General features: G+C 41.3%; 1 protein-coding gene across 1 annotated transcript in view; it reads right to left on the bottom strand.

The window, feature by feature from the left end:
* Positions 1 to 17,238, bottom strand: part of erbb4b (erb-b2 receptor tyrosine kinase 4b) — a gene marked incomplete at its 3' end in the record, with an annotated part of 371,526 nt that overhangs the window by 272,717 nt on the left and 81,571 nt on the right. The window lies entirely within an intron of this gene.

Raw genomic sequence — 17,238 nt, 5'->3', positions numbered from 1 at the left:
AGTTACTTACACAATGTGTATCTGATATGAATAAAACGTGTCTAATTATAATGGAAAAGGATTATTATTGCCTCTTCCTTTAACATCAGTGTGTATTTTACAAACTCTAAATGTATTTTTATTTTTTTTTGTATTTATATGTCTGAAACCTAAAATAAACATTATGTGGTTGAAAACACTGAAAAGTTGTGATATATGACAGCTCTGAGCCGAGCGCGCCTGTCTCTGGCTCAGCGCCAGCCAACGCGTGAGAGCACATTTGAATTTAGCAGTTGATCACGTCATGCACTGACCGTTCTAATCACACCGACCGATGTGATCGTACGTGCGAAAGGGTTAAGAATGGTTGTCATGTTTTTCCTCCTACCGAAATTATATTAAAACAAGAAATATTTTTTCCATTTTCATATTTTTTAAAAAAGCTCCAGGGAGCCACTAGGGCGGCGCTTAAGAGCCGCATGCGGCTCTAGAGCCGCGGGTTGCCGACCCCTGGTCTATGGCAACTCTAATCAATAGCCTACATTTAATATTTGACATTATTTAATTAGTAATTTTATCCAACTCTTTACATTAAATTAGTTGAGTTAGCATAATTAGTTCATGAACAAATAAAATAATAAAATAAAGTTTCAATTATACCGGTAACATTTCTATATAGCATTGCTTATTCCACCACACAAAGGACTGTTTATAAGGTGACTGTCCGTTATACATGTGAAGATTGTATATGGCTGTATCTTGAAGATTTTTGTATTGTATCTTCTGTTATAAAGATGAAGATTGACATTTCGTTAATTAAACAAAATAAGAACACAATGTTGTAAAAAATAAACAACTTCTATGTTCTGTTAGATGTGTTTTGACTACTTTTTGTTTAATTATCTCTAGGTAATGAAGATATAGCCTATTAACAAAAATAAATATTAGGCTATATATAATTAATATATTATATAAAAAAAAACTTATAGGCCTATATAAATATATTTTTAAAAAGGGCCTCATTGATTCATTTTGCCTGATGGGGGCTGTTACTATTTGCATAAGCTTTTTGAACGTAGAAGTGTGAAAAAGGATAGATAGGCTGTCAAATTTATGTGGATTATAAAGGCAAAAAAAAGATGTCGTGACATCTCGTTATTACGAGAAAAATATGTCGTTTTAACGACATAAGATCACGTTATTACGAGAAAAGATGACGTTAAAACGTCATAAGATCTCGTTATTAGGCTACAACATAATTGAGGGGAAACAATAATATGTATGTGGCAGCAGCTATGCGTCACCGTAGTACTGCTCTTGATGTAAAGTGTAACAATTATCGTCAGTTATCCTCTTGCGCCCTCTGTTGGCATTTGTACATAATATACATATGTTCATTGTTTATATATTTCTTCATGTATTTTAATAGTGTTGTTAAATAAAATAAAATAATTAATTACTTTTAATACCCTACTTTATTTGAACCAATTATATTGCCTCATTTGTAATTATGTATTTAAGTCATACTAAAGGCTATTGTTCACTTCAGATCTATCTTTATGACCAAAAAATATATAGCCTAAATAAATAGTCGACACTGACAGCCCTAGTCTTGAACATTTGACCATGAACCTACATTGTTTTGCATTTTGTGACTAAACGACTATTTCCCTATCTTATATTTTTTCATTGTTGATTTCTTGAAAATAATAGGCTATTAAAATACTTTCTTGTCACCTTCTCCTGTAAACAATATCGTGAATAGTTTAATTTAGTGTATTCGCCCATTATGGTCAACTGTGTAAATTAAAATTATTACCACCTTCAAAAGTAAAAACTCAGACTGACACATTCCAGAATATTATGTTTATAGATTACAATTAATGAATTTATCTGTTCAACTTTAAAGTTGTTGTTAATAATTGTGCAAAAAGTTGTGACTTTGATGGTGTATAATTTGCATAGCCCTCATATCCAGTAGAAAGTGAGTGAATTATTAAAAAAAAAAAAAAACTATGTTCGTAAACCATTCAGAGATGACATTAATGACATACACAACTTTGTATACAATACAAAATTTGTATCAATGATATTTTCAATGTCATCAGAATACAAGAAAAGAATGATTGATTAGAAAGATAACAAAGGAAAGATAAGAAAAGCTAGGGGGGGAAATAGATATTATTTTATTGTGATGCGACGTTGGAGTCATGCTGTGGTGAGACGTTGGTGTCACGCGTCTGTGATGCGACGTGCTGTGGTGAGACGTTGGAGTCACGCGTCAGTGGTGCGACGTGCTGTGATGCGACGTTGGAGTCACGCGTTGGTTTCACCCGTCTGTGGTGCGGCGTACCCCTTCTGTCACGTAAAAGTACACGACTGTAGACTTCGGTAAGTTATCCGTGGCATTATCCACTCGCCATAGACATAATATACATAGACGCCCTATTGGCCGCTGGATCGTACGTCAACGGTGCCGCCATACTGCGGAGGGCAACTTTCCCATACCTCTCATAACGAGAATTGAGAAAAATGCCTATTTCTTGTGCTGCTTGGGGCTTTACAAATCGCCACACAATTGAAAACAGGTCTCAGGGAATTACCTTTCTCAAGCAAAACTGAAAATTTGTTTCTGGTTGCATTTCATTTACTATTTTTATTTTCAGAGGAGAAAGGCCACGAAATTTAAAAATACTACTGTTATTGTGTCACGTAATGTAGTTTTAACAGTTTTTCAGTCGACAATGTAGTTGTTTAAAGCTCAAATCTGTGGTTTATTTATAAAGATAGCGCCTTTTTAAAAATGTTATCTGACGGTTTCGGAGTTGTGAGATCCAGCGATCCCCGCGGGCGCTCAGCGCTCATGTACCCCGCCGTGAACAGCCTTGCCTCGGCTATAGACCCCTTTTGCGCCGACGTCACAGTTCCGTCACGGCGCTAGCTGGAGGCAAAACAAACGGAAAACTGGAGGCGGCCAATACAAACCAGCACAGATTCGGCTACATAATAAGGAGCTTAAATTATTATTTTCATTATTAAAAGTCATCTTGTTGTGTTCTTGGGTGGAAGAATCAATGAAAAATTGTCACGCTAATTAACAAAAACAAAGGGAGGACTCAAATGCAAAGGGGAAAAGATATTTATTACAAAAGAAACACTAAAGACAAAACAAAACCCACGAGGGGGAAAACATAACTAAATACAAAACAACCACAACTTCAAAAATGAACATACCAAACAGGGTCACAGGGGAACAGGAGACGTGTACAAGACAACGATCCGACACAGACTGCAAACACAAAGGAACTTATAAAAGGGACAAATCAGGCAGGTAATAAGGAACAACAGGTGGGGCAAATGAAACCAATAATGAGATAACAAGGAGGGTGGGGTCAAACAGTGACAGGAACACAAACACCACATGTGCTACACAAGACAGGACAGGCATGTGACATTACCCCCTCCTTAAGGAGCGGCTACCAGACGCTCCACAAGGGACGGGAGGGACAGACCAGGGCGGGACGGGAGGGACAGACCAGGGCGGGACGGGAGGGACAGACCAGGGCGGGACGGGAGGGACAGACCAGGGCGGGACGGGAGGGACAGACCAGGGCGGGACAGGGGGAACGGGAGGGACAGACCAGGGTGGGACGGGAGGGACAGACCAGGGCGGGACGGGAGGGACAGACCAGGGCGGGACAGACCAGGGCGGGACGGGAGGGACAGACCAGGGCGGGACAGGGGGAACAGGAAAGACAGACCAGGGCGGGACAGGGGAAACAGGAAAGACAGACCAGGGGAGGACAGGGGGAACAGGAAAGACAGACCAGGGTGGGACAGGGGGAACAAGAGAGACAGACCAGGGTGGGGCAGGGAAAATGAACAGTTCTGGAGGCCAGGGTGGAGCCGAGAGTCCATCGGACGGCCAGGGCGGAACAGAGAGTCCATCGGGCGGCCAGGGCGGAGAAGACCCCTCGGGCGGCCAGGGCGGAGACTTTCCCTCGGGCGGCCAGGGCGGAGACGACCCCTCGGGCGGCCAGGGCGGAGACGACCCCTCGGGCGGCCAGGGCGGAGACTTTCCCTCGGGCGGCCAGGGCGGAGACGACCCCTCGGGCGGCCAGGGCGGAGACTTTCCCTCGGGCGGCCACGGCGGAGACGACCCCTCGGGCGGCCACGGCGGAGACGACCCCTCGGGCGGCCACGACGGAGACGACCCCTCGGGCGGCCAGGGCTCAGGCACAGGAACTGGCACCAACGGCTCAGGCACTGGAACAGACACCACCGGCTCAGGAACAGGCTCCGGCTCAGGAACAGGCTCCGGCTCAGGAACAGGCTCCGGCTCAGGAACAGGCTCCGGCTCAGGAACAGGCTCCGGCTCAGGAACAGGCTCCGGCTCAGGAACAGACACCGGCTCCGGCTCAGGAACAGACACCGGCTCCGGCTCAGGAACAGACACCGGCTCCGGCTCAGGAACAGACACCGGCTCCGGCTCAGGAACAGACACCGGCTCCGGCTCAGGAACAGACACCGGCTCCGGCTCAGGAACAGACACCGGCTCCGGCTCAGGAACAGACACCGGCTCCGGCTCAGGAACAGACACCGGCTCCGGCTCAGGAACAGACACCGGCTCCGGCTCAGGAACAGACACCGGCTCCGGCTCAGGAACAGACACCGGCTCCGGCTCAGGAACAGACACCGGCTCCGGCTCAGGAACAGACACCGGCTCCGGCTCAGGAACAGACACCGGCTCCGGCTCAGGAACAGACACCGGCTCCGGCTCAGGAACAGGAACAGACGCCTCCGGCTCAGGAACAGACGCCACCGGCTCAGGAACAGACGCCACCGGCTCAGGAACAGACGCCACCGGCTCAGGAACAGACGCCACCGGCTCAGGAACAGACGCCACCGGCTCAGGAACAGACGCCACCGGCTCAGGAACAGACGCCACTGGCTCAGGAACAGACACCACCGGCTCAGGCTCGACAGCGGCCATCTTGTCAGGGGGCACAGGCTCGGCAGACGTGACGTGAACACTCTCGGCGGCGGCCATCTTGTCAGGGGACACAGGCTCGGCAGACGTGACGTGAACACTCGCGGCGGCGGCCATCTTGTCCGAAGACACAGGCTCGGCAGACGTGACAGGAACACTCTCGGCGACGGCCATCTTGTCCGAAGACACAGGCTCGGCAGGCGTGATGTGAACAGGCTCGGCGGCGGCCATCTTGTCCGAAGACACAGGCTCGGCAGGCGTGATGTGAACAGGCTCGGCGGCGGCCATCTTGTCCGAAGACACAGGCTCGGCAGACGTGACGTGAACAGTCTCTGTGGCGGCCATCTTGTCCGAAGACACAGGCTCAGCAGATGTGACGTGAATAGTCTCTTGCTGGGCAGACGTGACGGATCGCTGGGGTGGTGCAGGCAGTGTGAGCAGCTTGGGCGGGGCCAGTAGAGCAAGACGCCTGGGCGGGGCGGGCAGAGCAAGACGCCTGGGCGGCGCGGGCAGAGCAAGACGCCTGGGGGGCGCAGGCAGAGCAAGACGCCTGGGGGGTGCATCAGGGATGGCAGTCACCTCCGGGATGGTCTCAGTGTTAGGAACCATCGGAACAGGGACCACCGGAACAGGGACCGCCAGAACAGTTACGGAGGGAGCCTTTCTCCTCCTCCTGTGTCTTGGGGCCGCCGGACTCGGGACCACCGAAACAGGAACCACCGGAACTGGGACCACTGGAACTGGGACCACCGGCACTGGGACCACCGGAACTGGGTCCACCGGAACTGGGTCCACCGGAACAGGGACCACCGGATTCGGGACCACCGACACTGGGACCACCGGAACAATTACGGAGGGAACCTTTCTCCTCCTCCTGTGTTTCGGGACCACCGGAACTGGGACCACCGGAGCTGGGACCACCAGAACTGGGACCACCGGGACAGTCATGGAGGGAGTCCTTCTCCTCCCTTTCGGGACCACCGGCTCAGGGTCGAAGAGAGGCCAGAGTGGAGAGTGGTGATGAAATTTCTCACGCCCACCTCCTCCACTGCGGCCTCCACGGGTCCCGCGAAATATGACTAACCGGGTCCCCTCAAAACTTTGCCCCCTCCCCCGCTCGGTGGCTGGGGAAGAGACCCTTTGCTGAGTCCTTGACATGGTCGGATCGTTCTGTCACGCTAATTAACAAAAACAAAGGGAGGACTCAAATGCAAAGGGGAAAAGATATTTATTACAAAAGAAACACTAAAGACAAAACAAAACCCACGAGGGGGAAAACATAACTAAATACAAAACAACCACAACTTCAAAAATGAACATACCAAACAGGGTCACAGGGGAACAGGAGACGTGTACAAGACAACGATCCGACACAGACTGCAAACACAAAGGAACTTATAAAAGGGACAAATCAGGCAGGTAATAAGGAACAACAGGTGGGGCAAATGAAACCAATAATGAGATAACAAGGAGGGTGGGGTCAAACAGTGACAGGAACACAAACACCACATGTGCTACACAAGACAGGACAGGCATGTGACAAAAATGAGTATGCTGTATCTGGAATTTTTATTTCTAGAAAATATTCATATCATTAAAATTGCACCGTCGTGTCACTCTTTACATTGTCGTCTTGGCGCTGGCTAGGCAGAACCGCGGATTGAACCACACAAGTCTTTACATGACCATTCAGCACATAGTTATTATAGGCATCTAAATATATTTATATGTCCTCAGTTTCTCTTTACCCTCGGTTTCTCTATCGGGCAGGTGTAGAAGTCAGGCCACTCAACCGGAGGGAGCGTTAACGTTAATCCTGTCAGTTCGTCCATTGACTGAGCGTGTACGGTCATCTGGTTCCGTCTGTTAAAATTAACTTTTGCAAATAACAATCGGCGTCCTGGACAGTGAGTGACCTTGCACATTAAGACAAAATCGGATTTTCTCCAGTCATTGTTAAAAAACAAGCTAACAAAACTTGCAAACTAACGTTAGTGAAGCGGCCAGAGGGATCTTTCTGCCTCCAGCTAAGCTCCGCCCACACAAATACGTCACCGTGTTTACCAACTGTAAAAGGGTCTATAGTGCCTGTCGTACACCGCTTCTGAGTTCTGACGTTAGTCGCTGTCAGTCTAGTGAGAATAATTCGTCTTGTGTTTATCTAACGGGCGATCTTTGGTTTCATTAATCTATAATTTGTTCCTTGGCAGATTGTTTTGGCTGAGGGCAAAGTGAAGTTTCATAACTTAATATATTTAGGCTATTATAACAGTGTAGCCTGCTGTATGTTTGACTGGATCGTTTACTTTATTTCTTGATTTGTATAGCTTCTTATACCTTTTTAAAACTGAAATTTAACAAAAAGAGACAGGGTTGCGTCATTTTTTATTTTATATAGCCTATGTAATAATATTTTAAAATGTATAAATTTACATTATTTATTATTGTTATTATAATAATATACCACTTACAATTATCAATCTATTATAGTTATGCTGTCAAATTATTTTACTATTCATAGTAACTATTTAACCTATTATTTTTTATTGTCTATATTCTGTAATTGATATTTCATATTCTACTGCTATTATTAAAGTATACATAAACTATATGCTATTATCAATATATTATTATTATTATTATTATTATTATATTAGTACTTATGATATTATATAATTATACTTTTCATTACTATTTTATTTACTGTATACTGTTTGTTTATTTTATTGACTAAACTATTTACTATTAGCCTACCTCTCACTTATCTTATATTTACTATTTGCATTGCACTGTAGTTGTACCATATCATATTACCATAAAGGATCCATCAGTTATCTTTGTTATTGCTAAAATCGGGTCAATGACAGAATATGCTTTTCCCACAATAAGAAAACTTTATTTAATTTAATGTGAAAATTAAATTATATCTCAGTATGGGGGTGTTCACAATTCTTATCCAAGAATGAAAAGCTAAATACATGACAAGCCAGAGCTTTGGCCATTTATTAAAAAAAATAATAATAATATATAAGTCTAACTATCGAGAGTTTAACTAACTACAGATGGAACTTTTTTTGTACACCACATACAAACCACTGAAATCGGTTGATAAATGTAATTTTTTTTGGTTTTTATACAGAAAAACCGCAGCTCAGCAGTTTACTTGCATTTGATTACAGCGCAGTCTTGCCCTCCACAAAATGGCGGACGCGTTGACGTATCGCAGCAACGTTCCAAAGCGGCCAATAGGGCGTCTATGTATATTATGTCTATGGTGTGCACGACCTGTGACAGTCAGATCTCACACCCCCCTCCGCTGATTGGACCCGATGATCCGGGAGCGGTGTATTTTTTCAAAACAAATAACACGCTCCAGGTGGAGTTAGAAGCTCGGGTTTTTTTCTAAAACCACCTTATTTATGTTGTTCTGTCGGATTATAGTGTCGATTTCATTGAATATGATAAAAAAAAATGTAATCAAGCTAGATATTGTGGGGTTTGTGAAGCATATGCCTGCCTCCAGAGCAAGACATCAACGAATAGTTATGCATCATCGCACCATAGGGTCCGCCCATTTGCATTGAGGAACATTGTAATAATCAGAAAAGTTTATTTTTTATTTTTTTATGGCTAACAGTTATTTGCCAAATAATTTGTTTAATGTGAGCAACTTTTTATACAATACAGGCTCAGATGTGCTGATTCATGTTTGGCACTTTCAAACATTAATAAGTGTTTTTTAATTAAATTTGAAATGCACATTAAACATTTCAATAATTAATAAAGATGCATTCTTTTTGATATGTCAGTCAAACATGAATGACTGCAGTACAAGTCATGTAACTGCAACATGTTAAATAAATCCTTATTATGAGAGGTGCTCCAGTCTGATTGATTAGCAGATTGATCCGAGCTCCCCTGGGCATCTGTACTTGTGCCTGCTCGGCTGGGAGGGTCTGAGTCTGTGGCTCTCCGCCATCTCATTAAAAAGCACCCCATCGGGTAATGCTGAGAAGGAGGGATGTTCTCTGTAATGCCACAACTATCCTTTGAGACCGGAAAAACAAACACTAACATTTAAAGAACAGCTCAAAGATATAGCATACCACTAAATCTGTAGTTTGTAGGACTCACTGTGACATTATGGGCATTTGTAATTTTACCGGTCAACTGATGGTTAAGACTGAGAGGGTGGCATTTGCCGGTACAGAATATTAAAGTCATACTCAACACTTTATAAACATGCTATTGACTAGGGATGAGAATCTTGAGCTATGTAAACCAGGACTTGACATTAACTTTTTTGCTCACCAGCCACTGTGGCTAGTGTTTTTCCAAAAGGTACTAGCCACTCCGCATCTTCACTGGCCACAATTTTGACATCAATACCGTGGGGAAAAACTGCCATATAGAATTTGGCAGCAGACATATTAGGCTGCTGTCACTTTAAGACCTGACACACAGACTCTATTATACTGTTATACATGTGATTTCTTTCTCAACTATTTATGTTCACTTAAAACATAACTGACTGTGTTAATGTGAATACTCGCCATACTCGCATTTTGACATTATTTTGTGTGTATGCAATAAGCAGCGAAAAAGAACTCAGTTTAGTACTGATATGGGGCTTTATTCAAACTCTTGCAGAAGGTCAGACTTTTCAGTCTTGAAATGTTTACAAACTAATGACACAACTCTTGTGTATCTTAAACTACATGTTGCCATATAAAAAAAGTCAGTAACAACGTCCTGAGACCCTGTGTCCTCATATGAGGACATTACATTTTTGCCTCTTGACACAATGATAGTCAAATTTGTAAATCTTAGACATGTTGGCCACATTTAGGGACACTGCCCACACCATCTTGTGGTGATATAACAACATTACACCAATGTCAGTGAGAAAAAAAAGGCTGGAAAATCAGCAAAATATCAGCAAAACACTTCCCGAAAGAAAAATGACCCAGGTAAAAAATCTATTCAAATTATATGAATGAAACAAATGTATTTATGTACAATACTGTCTCCATCATCATATGGGGATTAAAATTTGACATATTTTAGTAATAGTAGCACTCCAGGACATCAGTAAATGTGAAGCACTCGTTTGAGGACATTGGGACTATATTACGTTATTTATTCTACCATGTGGTTAGCTAAACTTGGGAATTTTTAGACGGATCGCAATAGCATTGAAAAAACAACATTTGTCTGTGTGTGTATGTGTGTGTGTGTGTGTGTGTGTGTGTGTGTGTGTGTGTGTGTGTAAGCATGAATTATTGAGTTAACATGGAAAAACTGGTTTGCTTTAGTGCAGGAAACTGGTAAAAATCAAGAATTTCAAAATGAAAGTGAGCCAATAAGTGGCCTTCTACTGCTCCCTGCTGGCCATTACCAGTACTATTATAAAAATCAGATTTTGTCAAGTGTTTATCACTTCATTTGTACTGACACTTCACATAATTGCTAGTAAAATGGTAAATTATAGACCCACTGTCCTCGCATGAGGACATCATATGGTAAAACATAGACCCACTGTCCTCGCATGAGGACATCATTTTCTGCAAAAACTACTTCCAGTACAAAAACAAATTTTAGTTATTATACTTATTAGGTCCAACTTATCCCAAATAGCAAGAACAATTATAAAATGCACACCAGGCAAGCTCTCGGGTCTCAGGAGGTTAAGCCCATTCATTGATGTATTTGATTCACTAAAAATAATCATAAAAATCATTTGTTCAGGATTCAAACTACATTGGTCAAACTTTAAGGTTGTGATTCACACACACACAAAAAAAAATCATAATAGTCATTAATTCTGGAATCAGAATATACTAGCTGTGCTATATGTTTTTTATTTACTAAAAGGAACCTGTTCATAAGATTCATTTGTGTGTGAAATTCGCACTGTGTGGTTTAGAATCAGTACAAAGAACCGACTCATAAGAGTCACTTGTTCAGGAAATGGACAGGACTGATGGCTTTATGTTTCATTCGTTTTGATCTGGTATTTTTCTGTTCTGAATAAAATCCAGTTCTCAGTTTCCAAACCTAGTGTTGACGACCAGTGGCGGATTTAGCAAATCGGGGGCCCAAGGCGAAGGTAGGTAGGCTATGGGCCTCTCCCCATCCAATCTTTAAAAGAGAACGAAAAAAATATGTACCGACTGAATGGTGGATAGGCAGGTAAAGCTAATCTACGAGGAAGTAAAGATTAGAGAGGAGAAAAAACGTCCCCTTAAACCCTGCATACACTTCTTTACCCCCAAACAGAAACATGTTACAATGTTTACATGGTACAATTTCTGGTAAGCTGTTTTTTTATTTTTTTGCTTGACAAATTTCACCATTTCGATTCAATTCTTGTGATTTGATTCAATATTGACTCATTTGGATAAATATTAGGTAACGTTTCACAAGATAGGAGTTACTTTTTCTCAAGAAAAAAAAGCCCTATCAGCTGGTATAATTTAAGGTTAAAATAAGTAATGTAGTACACATATTTAGCCAAATACTCTCTATAGCTCTTTTTTTTCTAGCCAATTAAATGGCTTTCCTGAGGTAAATGTTATGTGACGATTGTTCTCCAGCTGTTTTAATTCTTTCCGCGGTTGAAAAACACTTATTGATCAATATTATGAATGAGGAATATACATTTCGATAAGTTATACTGTATCTTTCAACATTGTTAATTCGTGTTTATTTACTATTAGCTAGAGATGATCAGTTCACATGCCGCTATAGGAATCTGTCACGTCACATTAAAACGGCATTTATTGTTTGAATTTCGTAATAGAATTGACAGAATCTGAGAGCTGAGATTTTTTTAAATATCATGATTCATAAGTAAACTGTTCAGTTTTATCTCTCGATCTCCGTGTCCTCTTTGCTTCACGATTTTTCTGTGCGTTGGACGTTGTTGTTCCTGATCTGTAGCCTATCCCCAACAGTAGCCGTAAAAAAGTTTTTCATCTTTGGCAGCGTTCCCAAATACTTATCAGCGTCTTCTCACTTTTTTCTTTTATTTGAGTCGCTTGGGTAACTTCGAAACTTTAAATTTTCGCGTTTAGACTCGTCTTGCTCTGTTTGTGTATTTCCCAGTCCTCCTGTTACTGCGCGTTGTTTATCTTTCGCGCCGCGCACCATTACGGACTTTTTGCTTTCCTCCCGCTTCCTCCTTTTTTCAGCACCGCTTGGGTAGCTAGCTTCGCTTCATTTTTACGCTGTCTACTACTCTGTACACTCTGTCTGTCACTCTGTACACTCTGTCTGTCAATCACTTCTTTTTCTTCGTCAGTTTTTTGGCACAGCCTTGTCACTTTCGCAGATGCGCAGTAAGTGAGATAATGGAATAGTCCAATGTAGTGAGGCGGGGGGCCCCCTCATGTCTGCGACAGTAATGATTTGATGCCATTTTTCACAAATGTGTTTTAGAAATATATAATAAAAAAAATTATAAAAAAAATAAAAATAAAAACTTAAGCATAAAGTAATAGGACATTTTGGGGGCCCCTAGGTAGCTCGGGGCCCAAGGCAATTGCCGACCTTTGCCTAATGGTAAAGTCCGCCCCTGTTGACGACACAAACATTTAACATAAATTAAGCAGCACAATTACAACAGCAGGCTCGCATCAAGCTTTCACATCTACAGTGTTTCTGAGCCGTGGCTCTATGCAGAAAAATAAAATTATTTCTTTGTTATCACATAAGTTCAGTGCTGAAATGTTAAATGCAACAGGGCACCAAAATGAATATGTGCCACTTACATGCTGCAGACAAAAAATGAGGGAGGATACAAGCCTTATTCTTATTTCTTGTTCATTCAACACTTTTCCAAAGTCTCGATCCACTTTCTACAAGTCTCTCCACGCCCTTTCCTTATCAAATTATCCCATTTCCCAGTACTACTTTTTTCTCTAAGCAAAAAGAGATCTAGAGTATTCGTTTTAGCCATGTGAGTAGTATCATCCTGCTGGAAAAAGCCTGGCTGAGCCGATCTCCAGCAGACATTAATTGTAAAAGGAAGTGGATTAGTGAATTAGGGGGGATCAGGGAACTGGTCGGCGCTGAGCTGAGAGGAGATTGGGAAGGGGGGTATAACGGAGAGATCAGATCCGCCCGCCTGCACAGCTCCAGGAGTCCGTGAGGAAGCTGAGCCTTAGACGGGGGATCAGAGTGATGGAGAAAGCAAGAAAAAGACATGCAAGACCACAAGCTGTCAGAATGTGTGTGGGAAAAGCTTTGGAGCCTCCACGAATTGCAGGCCTAAGGTTTGTTTCACACATGCCTGGCCTCTTGCATCGCAGCTATGTACCTACAACAGCAGGCCCACGTGGTGTTTTCACACTGACAATGCTTCTGCTGTGTAACAGAGATGAGGCAATGATTTATGGGTTATTGAATATGTCCTTTAGTAATGGCCAAAAGCTATTAAATGGTTATCAGGAGTGGGCCATTTATATATATATTTTTCAAACTTGATCCTCATGAAATTATTTTTATTTTCAATGTCTGATGCTTATTTGATCAAACATATTAACAGTAATACAGTAAAATATTATTACAATTTAAAGTAACTATTTCCTATTGTAAGGGTAAGTTACTAAGTTACTATGCATTACTATTTACATTTCCCTTGAAAATGTAAAGCAAGGGATAACTTAATGTTTCTGTAATTTAACTACAATTAATTCTGTTGTAATAGCAACACATGCTTATAGACTATAGAACAAGTACTGTATATATAAACAACAATGTGTTTAATGTTTAATGTTAAAATTTATGTTTTTTTTTTTTAAATGTAACATTCTCCCTTTAAATGATTTGGTCAGTTCAAACATCTCAGGTTTTTTGGTCAATAAAATGTTCAAAAGAACAGCTTTTGTTTGAAATATAAATATTTTTACACATTATAAAAGTCTTTACCATCACCTTTGATGGAGGTAAGCAAATGTCATTCAACTTGGCCAAAAAAAAAAAAAAATATATATATATATATAATAAAATTAATGAATGATTTTTTTTACATTTTATATATATATATATATATATATATATATATATATATATATATATATATATATATATATATATATATATATATATGAATGACAACAAATGGAAAATCAGATCATGCAAAAAAAAAATACATTGAATTTCACAGAGGCTAAATTTGGGACATAATGGAACAGAAAATAAATGAAATCATAACCGAAATCTTAAAAAAAAAAAAAAAATAGATTTGTTTTCCTATTTAAATTTTTGAGGTGCATATATATCACCTGTATCAGTTATTCGGGACATCTCGCTCTCATCGCATTTTTCGAATGACTCACAAGGGTGTGTAATTTAGCAGCTTTATGGCTGGGCTAATTGCAGATATATTTTGGTGGGAGTCTATCGAGGAGCGGGTCACGGCCTCCTTCCTCCCTTGATTAGCACAGGTCAGCGATAATGAGTGAGAGGTTCATAGCGGCTGCAAAGCCCCTCGACTTATCAGTACGCACCTCGGGTCAACCTTTTGATCTCAACTTTTGGAGTCCAGGGCAGGCTGACCACAGGAGGATAACAGCAGAAGTTGAAGAATGGGGGTTCTAGCCTTTAATTAAGAGCTCTATCTTTCATAACTCACCATATTATGGATATAACAATGACTCAATTAAAATGTGAATTTGAACTGAAATAAGATCAAATATTTTTCTCAGTTTAGTTGAACCCAGCATTGGATCTGACCAAAGATTGATCTATTCTCCAACACAAACCACTGTTTGTTTGTTTTTCCCCAAACACATGCACAGAAGCTATCTGAAATTTATGAACAATTAAGATTGTCCGAGCTCACACACAAAAAAAGTAGTCTCAATATGCAATTCACTTTTTGACCTATAGAGGTCACTGTGTGTGTGAACACCACTGTGACAGAGCTAGTAACTGTAGGTAGCATGAGGCTTGTCACATGACTGCACCACCCTGAACCTGTACTTGACCTGCCAATCACCCAATCACCAAATTAGTTTCCCAGATTAAGCAACATATAACCACAGCCAGTTCTCCAGGGAATCGCATTTGTAAATACTGCAAACGGCTCTTGGTGTTGGTCATACAAGTATGTGAACTGCCTTCCAAGTATGCTGCAGAATGTAATGGCCTGGTGAGTACGCCTGGATACACACCAAGAGAGGTCATATGTTATCTACGGTGTCAGGTGTACCTTCACCTCCAGATGGGCAAAACAAGTCACATTCAATTCTTGAGCTAGTTTACAACACTTAGGTTTGAGACATTCCCTACCCAAGTATGTGAACAAAAATGCTTCAAGCTGCACAATCTCAGTTTTGCTTTTGCACTGTGAAATGTGGGAGAAATGTTTAAACGTAAAGCTAGTATGATTTGCAGATACAAGGTTGTTATACAAGCACTGGCATAGATTTCCAAACATCCTTAAAACAAAATAAAATGTAGCCTACTGTATAATGTATTGATCATTCTTCTCAAACCATGGGATTTATCATTTTAAAGATAAATCTAAGAAGAAAAATATAAGCTTTAAAAGCCAAGTTGTTTAAAAACAACTTTGAAAAGATTTTTTTTTTTTTTTGCATTGGCACTAAAAGTCGAATTACAGAGTTTTTAATTATGTTTTGGAGTGATGACCGTAAGGCGTGTGATGACATGATGCCGGGCACCAGATCATTTGAAATAATTTTATCACCCCTCTCTTCGTGCAGAGCGCCTTCGGCATGTGTTTGCTTTACGATGTTCCGTGACTAAAATATCCACGTGCCCCTGTATAGTGTTTGCTGGTCCTGAGCCAAGTGACCATGACAACACAGTACTGACTAAAAGAGATGCACAGAGAATTTCCAGGAACAGACAAATCGCTTTGCATGCTCATCCCTTTCTCATGCTGTCTTTTTATGTAGGTCTTTCTCGTGCTCTCTGTTTCATTTTTTTTTTTTTCCTTCTATATCTCACTTTCAACCTGAAGTTCTTGGAACAGTAGGGGGTTTGTGTTAATAAGCGCTATACGAGTTGTTCGGCCAGGTCTAAGGTCAGTGCTCTGCTGGAAGTGGAGTTGCACACAAGTGTGTGTCAAAAGAAGTAAAAGATCTGCTCTCAAAAAGCACTTGAAGCCATTTGAGTCACAGCACATGGGGCAAAATAATCATCAGTGACCTAACATAAAGACACAAACCTCCAGGCATTACATCTTTATTTCTAGAAAAGACTGAACAATAAGTACCCAATTTTGAATTCAGTAAAAATATCGACATCAGATGTGCACATTATTCAAATTATTCAAATATTTGTAGCTTTGTCTGAGGGAATCTATGGCTGAATCCGAAATCATTCATTATGAATCACATTATTTGAGTGGACAGCCATTTGTAGTGGTGTCCGAAACCATAGTGGACATTATTGAGTGCACTCATTCTTTCCCACATTGCACCGCAATAACAAGTGTACAGCTGATGTACACTCAACGGCTGTCAGAATTCGCTCACTCATTTTTATTCTCTCCATCACGTCAACTGTATTAGTGGACTAACGTAGGGAATAGTGCTTGAGGGATTGGGGGCGACTTCGGATTCAGGCTATGTGTCAAAGCTTGCAGGGAAGGATTGAATAATTACCCACAAAGCTTCGGTTTGGGTGACAGAGTGTGCACAAATCAATGCACTCATTGTCTCAAAGTAAGCAGAATCCGTGCAGTCAAACAGTGACTGACAGGTAGGTTACATGACCTAGAAAGATAGGTACTGCTAGACCTGTTTGTCCACACGAGAGAACTTAGATGAGCTGGAATGTACACTCTCACACACATATGAATATCCACACATCCATGTGTGCACACACTGCTACAAAAATTAAAAAAAAAGAAAACGTCTAAAAATCTATACTTTAGCAACCATCTAGCAATATCCCTTCAAAACGTCAATTATCTCTTCAATCAACCCAAGTACAAACGTCTTATATAACCTTCAGCCTTTAAAAATAACCTTCAAACTATTTTACATTTCCAAGACTTGTCAAGCCAACATTCAAAGCTTGTCTTGATGAAGCTGTTCTTGAAAATGTCTGCATAATCCTTTGACTGGAATTTCAACTCACATCACCGATCCCTTTATTATCAACTAATTATTGGTCAACACTATCAATTCTGATACCTAATGTCCACTTTTTACAATCCAATCAATTCCTGATGTCTCACCCTACACTTTTTCCTATTTACCATCCTGTTTCACTCTATGAAATGTCAGATT

This window comes from Scardinius erythrophthalmus (assembly GCF_964197995.2).
Source record: "Scardinius erythrophthalmus genome assembly, chromosome: 6".
NCBI classification, from domain to species: domain Eukaryota; kingdom Metazoa; phylum Chordata; class Actinopteri; order Cypriniformes; family Leuciscidae; genus Scardinius; species Scardinius erythrophthalmus.
The sequence above is the reverse complement of the archived record's forward strand: the minus strand, read 5'-3'. Positions and strand labels throughout refer to the sequence as shown.